This window comes from Carya illinoinensis, chromosome 1 (genome assembly GCF_018687715.1).
Source record: "Carya illinoinensis cultivar Pawnee chromosome 1, C.illinoinensisPawnee_v1, whole genome shotgun sequence".
In the NCBI taxonomy this organism is placed as follows: Eukaryota; Viridiplantae; Streptophyta; class Magnoliopsida; order Fagales; family Juglandaceae; genus Carya; species Carya illinoinensis.
Window position 1 is genome coordinate 27,824,509 of NC_056752.1, and position 9,553 is coordinate 27,834,061.

The 9,553-nt window shown below is 37.5% G+C and overlaps 1 non-coding gene across 1 annotated transcript; it reads left to right on the plus strand.

The window, feature by feature from the left end:
• Positions 1 to 1,991: 1,991 nt before the first annotated feature.
• Positions 1,992 to 2,098, plus strand: LOC122293525. Its single transcript, XR_006237297.1, has one exon. It is a non-coding gene; the product is annotated as a small nucleolar RNA R71 (small nucleolar RNA).
• The last annotated feature ends 7,455 nt before the right edge of the window (positions 2,099 to 9,553 follow it).

The window sequence follows — 9,553 nt, forward strand, 5'->3', positions numbered from 1 at the left end:
AAAGCTCCTTCATTAAAATCTTGTGCATGCAAATGAAGGGACTTATTCCTTTTATGTCAGAAATAGTCCATCCCAAGGCTGTTCTATGCTCCCTCAATACACGCAGCAACTTTTCCTCTTCTTCGGGTGTGAGTGATGTAGCAACAATCACTGGAAATGTATTACTATCACCCAAGAATGCATAGCGAAGATGCTCAGGTAATTGCTTCAACTCCGGAGTTGTATTTTGCTGAATCTTTTCTTCCGCTTTCATAGAATCAATCTTTGGTACCACCGGCTCTAGTTTCCCCACTTTATTATTAAGTGATGTAACCTGCTGCAATGATCGTTCTAGGTGATCGGATGGCATATCTTCTTGAAAGGCCTCTTCTACACATTGCTTAATGACATCAACCCGGAAGCAAGTACTTGGATCTTCTAGAAATTTCATGGCTTGGTAGATATTGAACATAACTTCTTCCTTATTAACTCTCAATGTTAATTCACCCTTTTGAACATCAATCAAAGCTCTTCCCGTAGCCAAGAATGTTCGACCAAGAATTAGAGGGACTTCTTCATCTTCTTCCATGTCTAACACCACAAAATCAGTAGGGAAGATAAATTTATCCACCTTTACCAATACGTCTTCTATGATTCCATGTGGATACTTGATGGACTGATCTGCTAGTTGCAAAGAAATTGTTATTTGCTTCATCTCTCCAAGTCCTAATTTCCTGCAAACAGAAAGTGACATAAGATTAATACTAGCACCAAGATCACATAAAACTCTATCAAAAAATGAATTTTCAATAGTGCAAGGCAAAGTGAAACTCCCCGGATCTTTTAATTTTTAAGACAATTTCTTTTGAAGAATGACATTGCATTCTTGAGAAAGCTTCACTGTTTCAAACTCCTCCAACCTTCTCTTCTTGGAAATGATGTCTTTCAGAAATTTGACATAATTTGACATTTGTTCCAAGGCATCTGCAAAAGGAATATTTATGTGAATTTTCTTAAAAATATCTAAAAACTTAGAAAATTGCTTATTTAATTTTTACTTTTGAAAACGCTGAGGATAAGGAAGTGGAGGAGCAAGAATAGGATGATTGTCAGGAAATGAAATTGCTGGAGGCAAGTCTGTCTCTCTTAGTGTATCATTGACAATCTCATCTTCTTCTACTTGATCTTTGCTTTGGCCATTGTTCGCAGCGGTAGGGGTGGATTTACTCTCCTTTAATGGTGACCTCTCAATTTCTTTTCCACTCCTAAGTGTGATGACCTTGCATTATTCTTTTGGATTCACTTCAGTGTTGTTAGGAAAAGTTCCTCTTTGTTGGGCATTAATGGTAGTGGCTAGTTGCCCAATTTGCACTTCAAGATTCTTCATAGTAGCTCCCATATTGCTACAATGAGTCTTAATGTTATCCAACCATGAATCAGTCTTTTTAAATCTTGCATTGGTCTCCTAAACAAAGAAAACCATGGCATCCTCAAGTGACATCTTCTTCTCACTTGGTTGGCTATCAAATCTTGGAGGAGGTTGAGGTTGCAACAAGTTCTTTGTATTTCCATATGACAAATTCTCACGATTTCAAAGCCCTGGATGATAGTAATTTGGCATATGATTACCACAATAGTTGTAGTTCCAATTGTTGATGTATTGAACTTGTTCTTGACTTGCTTCATTACTTGGAACTATCATACTTGTAGATGCAACATATTCGGTATTTTGTGGTATCCTTTGTGTTATCAATGCTGAAATCTGATGAGATAGAGTAGCAACTTGAGCTAAAATGGTTGCTATCGGCTCCAAGTCATGAATTCCAGCAACTTTCTTAGCCAAAGTCCTCTCAGTTGGCCATTGATAGTTGTTTGAGGCTATTTCTTCCAAAAGGGCAGTAGCACCATCAGCTGTCTTTGACATCAAAGTTCCACCAGAAGCAGCATCAACTATAGTTCGAGTTTGCCCATTTAACCCATTATAGAACATCTGAACTTGTGACCAATCTGGCAATCCATGTTGTGGGCAACGTCGAACCAAGTCTTTATAGCTTTCCCACGCTTCATAGAGTGACTCAAAATCATTTTGCTTGAATTGACCAATCTCACTCCTGAGTTGGGCTGTTTTTGCAGGAGGAAAGAATTTATCAAGAAACTTCTCAGCCATGTCTTGCCAACTAGTGATGATTCCCGATTGTAGAGACTGTAGCCAACCTCTAGCCTTGTCCCTCAAAGAAAAAGGAAACAATCTCAATCTAATGGTGTCTTCAGTAACACCATTGATCTTTATAGTGTCACAAATATCCAGGAACATTTCCAAATGAATATTGGGATCATCAAGTGGCGATCCACTGAATTGAGCCTGCTGTACCATGCTGATCAAAGCTAGTTTGAGCTCAAAGTTGTTGGCATTGATAGTCTGGCGCCTTATACTCGAGTAATTTCCATTCACAACTGGACGTACATAGTCCTTCAAGGTGCATGGTAGTGCCTCATCTTCTTCTTCAACCATGGCTAGTATCTTATTTTTTCTTCGTGATCTAAGAGTTCTTTCAATCTCCGGATCAAAATGAATAATATCACGAGATCTAGCACGGCGCATCCAACATCAAAAACACACCTGTAGAACAATAAAATATAAGAACAACTTAAAATAAAATTCTAAATTAAAACCAAGATTACTTAGTATCGATATTGACAAAAAGAATAAGAATAAACCAATCCCCGGCAACGGCGCCAAAAACTTGACCGGTGCAAAACTGCAAGTGCACAGTATCGTAGTTTTATAATAAAGTGATAAGAAGAGTATCGTCCTCAGGGATTGGTACCTTACTTTTGCCAAATACTAAAATTATACTAATCTCTATTTTATCTAGAGGAATCACTAAGATTTTTGTAGTTGCAATTTAACCTAAAATCGACTCAAAGAGAAATACGCAAAGGAAATAAAACTGATTTTCGAAGATCAAATTAATGGGAAAGAAAACTTCTAGGAAATCGATTTCACCTAATTCTTCACTATGCTTTACTCATCCAACTAATTTAATTTAATTCTTTTTGTCTATTAGCAAGCCTCTAATTCATCCAAAAGCCTCTTTCGATAGTCAAGTGGAAATTATTCTTGTTTATCAATTCGCACAAGAATATGCAAATTAAATAATCAAAAAAGCAATAAGACCAATGATTTAATTACTACATAGGTTCATACAAGTCTTTCGATCTCTATACTTACCTATGCTGAAATATTCAAGATCTACCCTATGATTCCCTCTTTCGATAGCAAATCACAAGATTAAATATCATCTAATCAATGACCAGTTAATTAGAAGCAATAAACTCAGAATAAATCAGATAAACAAAGAGAGAATTGCCTTAAATTAGCATAGACAATCAAGCATAGTTCAGAACTAGGTTACATCGTTTTCCTAAAATAAATAATATTTAGCTCATGCTAGAAAGGGAATTCAACATAAATGAATTCACCATAATTGTTCTGAGAATATTGGAAGAAAATAAACGCTGAAAAATACTCCTCGCAGCCGCAACTCGTCTTCAAAAACTCAAGGAAATGTTTCAATGCTTTTCTCCCGTCTGTGCTCGTGTATGATTCCAACGTACGTGTAATATCTGGAATTCCCTCTCCAAAACAGATGATTTGAATCCTTCTAGCTGTGTTTTTCTGTCCCCAAAAGTGTTCTCCAGTCAAAAGGTACGGCCATATGGTGAAAAATCCCTTTTATATGCTCTGATGGCGAAAAACCCTCCATTTGAAAAAATACGGTATTCGCTCGAGCGAGGTGTCGAGAGAGAATCGAGCGTTCAACTCTGCCTGAGCGAGGTGTCGAGCGAGAATCGAGCTGCCAAAAGCCTCCACTCGAGCGATCTTTGTTTTCCTGCAACCCGCTCGAGCTCATTGTCGAGTGGCAATCGAGCATTTGAATCTGCCTGAATCCGCTGGAGCGGCCAAAAGCCTCCGCTTGAGCGATCTTGTAAATCTGCAATATGAAATTTTGCAAGTCATCACACCTGTATGTTGATTGGATATTAGTTGTCAACCGAATATGGCAAAAAAGCTGATGACCACGCAGGCACTAATCCATAGTAACTAGGCATGTAATTTGAGATGTTTGGACTAGTTGATGGTATGTCCTAACATGTTATTAGATAAAATTATTGATGTATTTTGGAAATAAATATCGACTCAACAATACCAATGTTATTGATATATTAAATGATATAACATACATACCGCGGATAGGGGATTTGAGCTAGATGATGTCTGCGTAGATAGCTATTCTTTCCCATTTCCCATGCTAAGAATGAGAAAAATGCATTGTCAATATATCTCTTAAATATCTCTATTAAAAAGAGAATAATTGGTGGCAAAATAAGAGTTTCTTACTCTATGAGACTATGAACAAAGAGTAAAAAATGATAATATTCCAAATAAATGGATAGTTGTGACTCTGTCCTCCAAATTTCTACGAGGTGTCATGCACCTCGTACTTTGTTTCCACTGGGCAAGACCCGTTTTCATGTGCTCGGATCATATTAAAAATATCCAAAAAAAAAAAAAACTGTGAAATACAGGATAGGAGACATTAAAGAGTCCATGACCTTAGAATGCATTCACTTTATACTGTAAATTGTGTTCTAGGCAAAGTATGAACATCAAAGAAAAGGAGTCACATAATGTGCCCAAGAAATTTACCATAAAAATCAGAACATGTACCTAATTTATCAAGATACAGTTACTAATTAAGAGATTCAAGACATATGAATTAGCTATAGCCTATCATACAAATGTTTATTATCAAGAAATTATGAATTAAGACATGGTTCCATTAACACCTCTCGTTGGAGGTTGAAGAACAACCTTGCCAGCAGTATCAAATACAGCTTTGACATTCTAAACAATAGATGCATGGAAGACATTGTCCAGTAGCCTTAACCAAACAAGATAACCATTCATATTGCACAACTCCTTTTGACTAACTATTGGTTTAAATTAATTTTATTATGTTTTTTTTATAAATTAAAGCTTTCATCTTAAATTATTATGTTTTAAATCTAATATCTCAAACTATCAAAATGGACACACTGCATACTCATACTACTAGGAAATAACAAATAGCACATTCCATCTAGGCATGACAAATACGTACGTGACATGACATAGATCCAACAAAGAGCTGTTCTATACAACAATTGGCAATAGTTGATGACATTTAATTTTAATAATTTAAAGGAATGACAAGCATATTTCATCCTAAATTAGAATAAAGGTAAAATAATTAGAAATAAGAAAGCCCCGAAAACAAAGAATAAAAAATGGCCCAAGTTTGTCCTAGTTCAGGTGAAACTATAAGCTTTCATTTCTCACTTGTTATTTGTTGGGTTGTTTTTTCTCTGTATTTTTTCCCATTGAAGTGTGCTTGTGGACTCGGTTGTTTCCGCATCTTGAAGTAAAAGACTACCTGTAACAACCCACTCCTTCTTTCTTCTATATTTACGAGTCTTGTTCTACATGCTGAGCCTCAATGGCGTGGTTTTAAAGATGCCAAATAGATTTTTAAAGCAAGTTCAATATTTTAAAGCTTACGAATATTTTAAATGTCTTGGAAATATTTATATGTGATATTTCTAGTATTATCAGACTAAGTTTGTTTTTAAATAACACAATTATAATATTTTTAAAGAGCTTAAATAATATTATAATTGTGGAAAATTATTTAAATTAAATCATTTTAGTTATTTAAAAATATTACAAAATTTAAAATATGTTGAAAACTCTAAATTAATTTAAATGGTTTTATTATCTTCAAATAATTAGCAAGACTTCATCATTTTAATTAATGATGAAAGAATACTATTTTATGAACTTTAGTTTATAAAATAATATTCTATCTTAATTCCTCTCAGTGTTTTAAATTAAATAAATACTTACATATTTTCAAATCAGTATTTAAACTCACCGTTAGATTGTTTTGTAGATCCCAATACGAAAGGCCTTGATTAAATACCCAAGCCCCTCTCTTTTCCCCCTCACTTTTACTTTCCTCTCTCTCTCTCTCTCTCTCTCTCTCTCTCTCTCTCTCTCTCTCTCTCTCTCTCTCTCTCTCTCCCAGCCCGATAGTTTGCCTTCCCCCTCAATGGTCGTGCTTCCCTTTCTCCAACCTGGTGCCACCGCTGGCTGTTTAGCTTCACCTCCACCACCAGTAGCTACCCCTCATGCCGGCGAGTTCAACCCACTGGTGGTGAGTCCCACCGGCAACCCATTCTCTCCCCTCCTCCCTCCAATAGAATGGGTATGAAGCCCATTTCTCTCACCGTAGTGCTGCCGTGCGTGGCCAGCTGGGCCACTGAGCTTCTCCATTAGCACCACCACTCCATGGGCTTCACTTTAATGGTCTTCCCTTCCCCCAGCTCTCTCCCTCTCCGTTGTACCACCACACACATGCACAGAACCCATACGGGTCATTTCTCCCCCGTGCACCGCCGTACATGGCTACCCAGGCCACCATACCACCACCACCATGATCCACAGCCACCCACGACCTCCCCTAGCTATTCCCATGCCCAGCTGAAGTCCCCACCTCTCTCACTCTCCCCCACTCTCTCACGTGAGTTTTCCACCTTACATAGCCAAATCTGCCGCCATGGACCACTGTCTAGTCACCACCTCACCACCACAACTCCCCCACACCTCCCTCAAGCTCCTCCATGCCTAGCCAAGCTCCCTTAGCTCTTCCTCTCAATTCCCATGCTTTGAGACCCAAGGCCCAAAGCACCTCCATGGACCACCGTGCTTTCTCAGTGTGCCACCTTAGCACCGCCTTGAGGCCAGCAGTCTAGGGCCACGACCAAACCTTTCCTCGCTCACCACACCCGTAGCCACCTTTAGTAACCCAAACAACCACTGTACACAATTTAACCGCCACATACAACTCTTCCAGCACCTTTGACTATGACGGGCAGCGAGCACCGCACGGGTTATCCTGTCGATGATATAACCCTCTATCTCTTGTTATTTATGATAAATGTTAGTTGATAGGTTGTGGACTGTGCTATTAGTATTGTCGAGTTTGCTGCATAGTTGTGAGTGAATTGTGGTTGTGTAGTGAAGTGTTAGGCGTAATTGTGTAGTGTTGGGCCACATAGTGTTGTGTAGTGCTGTGCTGTGAAGTATTGGTGCGAGGTGTATGCCGTAATTGTAATGCAGTGTAGTGTTGTGAAGGGAATACACATGGAGTGTACTCCATGTACACCCCAAGTATATAAGTGTATGCATATGAATGGATGGTATACGTAATATGTAATGGATGTATTTTTACGAAAGGAAATGCGAGGCTTAGGCCTCATGCTTTAAGCAATGCTTTAAACGACGAGAAGAAAGTATTTTAAAATACCCCTATGAACTGATGCTTTAAAAGGATGCATGAATTGATGTTTTCTTTTAACTAACTGAGGAAGAATTTGCAAATTGATAAAACCCGGCGGGCAAACTTTCCATCTCCAACGAAAACCACTCTGATCCCCTATGATGCCATGAAAGATGATGTTTAAGTCCATGCTTTTAAATGACTTTTAAGAATGAAAGGATTGAAGGACTGAAAAGAACTAAAAAGGACTGAATGCTTTAATGTATGAAAAGACGTAACGACCATATGAATGAATGGAAAGGGTACCAAAGGATTGGACTGGGCAAATTGTAATGCCGAGTAAGTAGTATTGGTAGTGCACCCAGTGCTGCACTCTAACGAAATAGATTTCTAACCCCTGTCCACTGGCGGAATCAAGTCTAAAAGACTGCTAACCAATGTTTTAAAAATCATTCTGTTCTGGCCAGAATGGCGGGAATTTTTCGTGCCGAAATGGGATAGGTATCTATTCCGTTCCGGGTCAAATTCCGGCCGTTCCGGTCAAATTCCGGCCATTCCGGTCAATTCCGGCCAGAATTCCAGTATTCCGGCTGGAATAGTAATTCTAGTCCGAAATTAAAATTTAAATTAAAAAAATAAAAAATAGCTCTCTTGTAAATAAGTTGAAAAATAATGGATAAAATCGTACTTTTAGAATTCAAATACCCCTTTCCATGCACTAGAAGTATTGTTACTTTTAATAATCTGTCTATTCTTTAATTTTTTTCCTATATTTTTGTGTCTTAACTCAAGTTTGTGATTTTTTTCAATATATATTCATTTTATAAATCTTTAATTCTTCTATATATATACACATATACATATCACACACTTACATATATATGTATTTATTTTATTAATTGTTAGTTTATATATACATATAAATATTTATATATAATATATAATTAATCCCGAAACGGTACACCGAAACGTACCGGTACCGAAATATTCCGTTCCAGTGCCTCAACCGGAATGGTCTCCGAAACGGATTTCAAAACTTTGCCGCTAACCCTCACACACGGGGCGTAACAGTGTGCAATGTCAATTAAAGCGATAAGAAAGAATGGATGCATGCTAAGAAAAGATGTATGCATGATAAGACTCTTTAAAAAATGAAGACAGCGAGGTGTGGGGAGCTGTTTTATGAGAAAATGACCATTTTTAAAGAAAAACTCCACCTCACAACATTTTAAAATTAAATGAATGTCTATGTATGATATGTATAGAGTGATCAATGCATGACTGAAAATCGATGTTATTATATTTAACTGTATGAAGTAATGCTTATGAGTCATTGACTCATTTTAATTTTTATGTGTGCCCTCCCAAAGGCAAGATGAAAATGACGCGCTAGGATGGACATGGCCCTAGGGGAAGAGCACGAAAGCCTAGGCATAACGTTCTATAAGAGAGAATTAAATTTAAAATTTTAATGTTTTCCGCTATAACCTTTTAAATTAAGAAACATGTTTTATTTATAAACATTGAGTCTTTTGTATCTTGGCATGGAAGGAAAAGAAATTTAAAAAGGAACCGTAATTTCCATTTATTCTCTTAAAATCATTTTTGAAAGGACCCACCATAAGGATGGGCGTTACATCTAGTGCGAAATCCATCAAAGAAGAACAAAAAACAAGAAAAGGATCAAGTCTTACCCAGAAATGCCCAGAAATGCAAATGAAGACCCAAAAGAAATGCTGACGAAATCTCTTAAACCTCTCTCTCACACGCCTTGTCGCAACTCAGAGCTATGAGTACATGACAACGGCGACAAGAACGGAAGACAACAACCAAAGACAGCATGACGATGAGGGTGTTTTTTTTCTCTAGTTTTGGTTTCGCTATGCAAAATTTTCTTCAAAGTGAATTTCCCTCCTCCCCGCATTTTGTTTCTATTTTTTTTTAAAATATTATCAACAGTTGCCACGTCAGTCGTGAGGCCACAGCCGGGACGTTGTACGGTTGTCCCTAGTAGTATTGATAATAAAATTGGAGTTGGTGTGATGCTAAGAGATCGTTCTGGTTCGGTTTTTGCAAGTTTGATGAAGCCTATGTTTTATTGTGTTAATCCTACAATTGCTGAAGCTAGGGGCTTAATCACTGCTATTTTATTGTATCAAGATCTTGGCCTAGATTACTTAATTTTTTAAGGT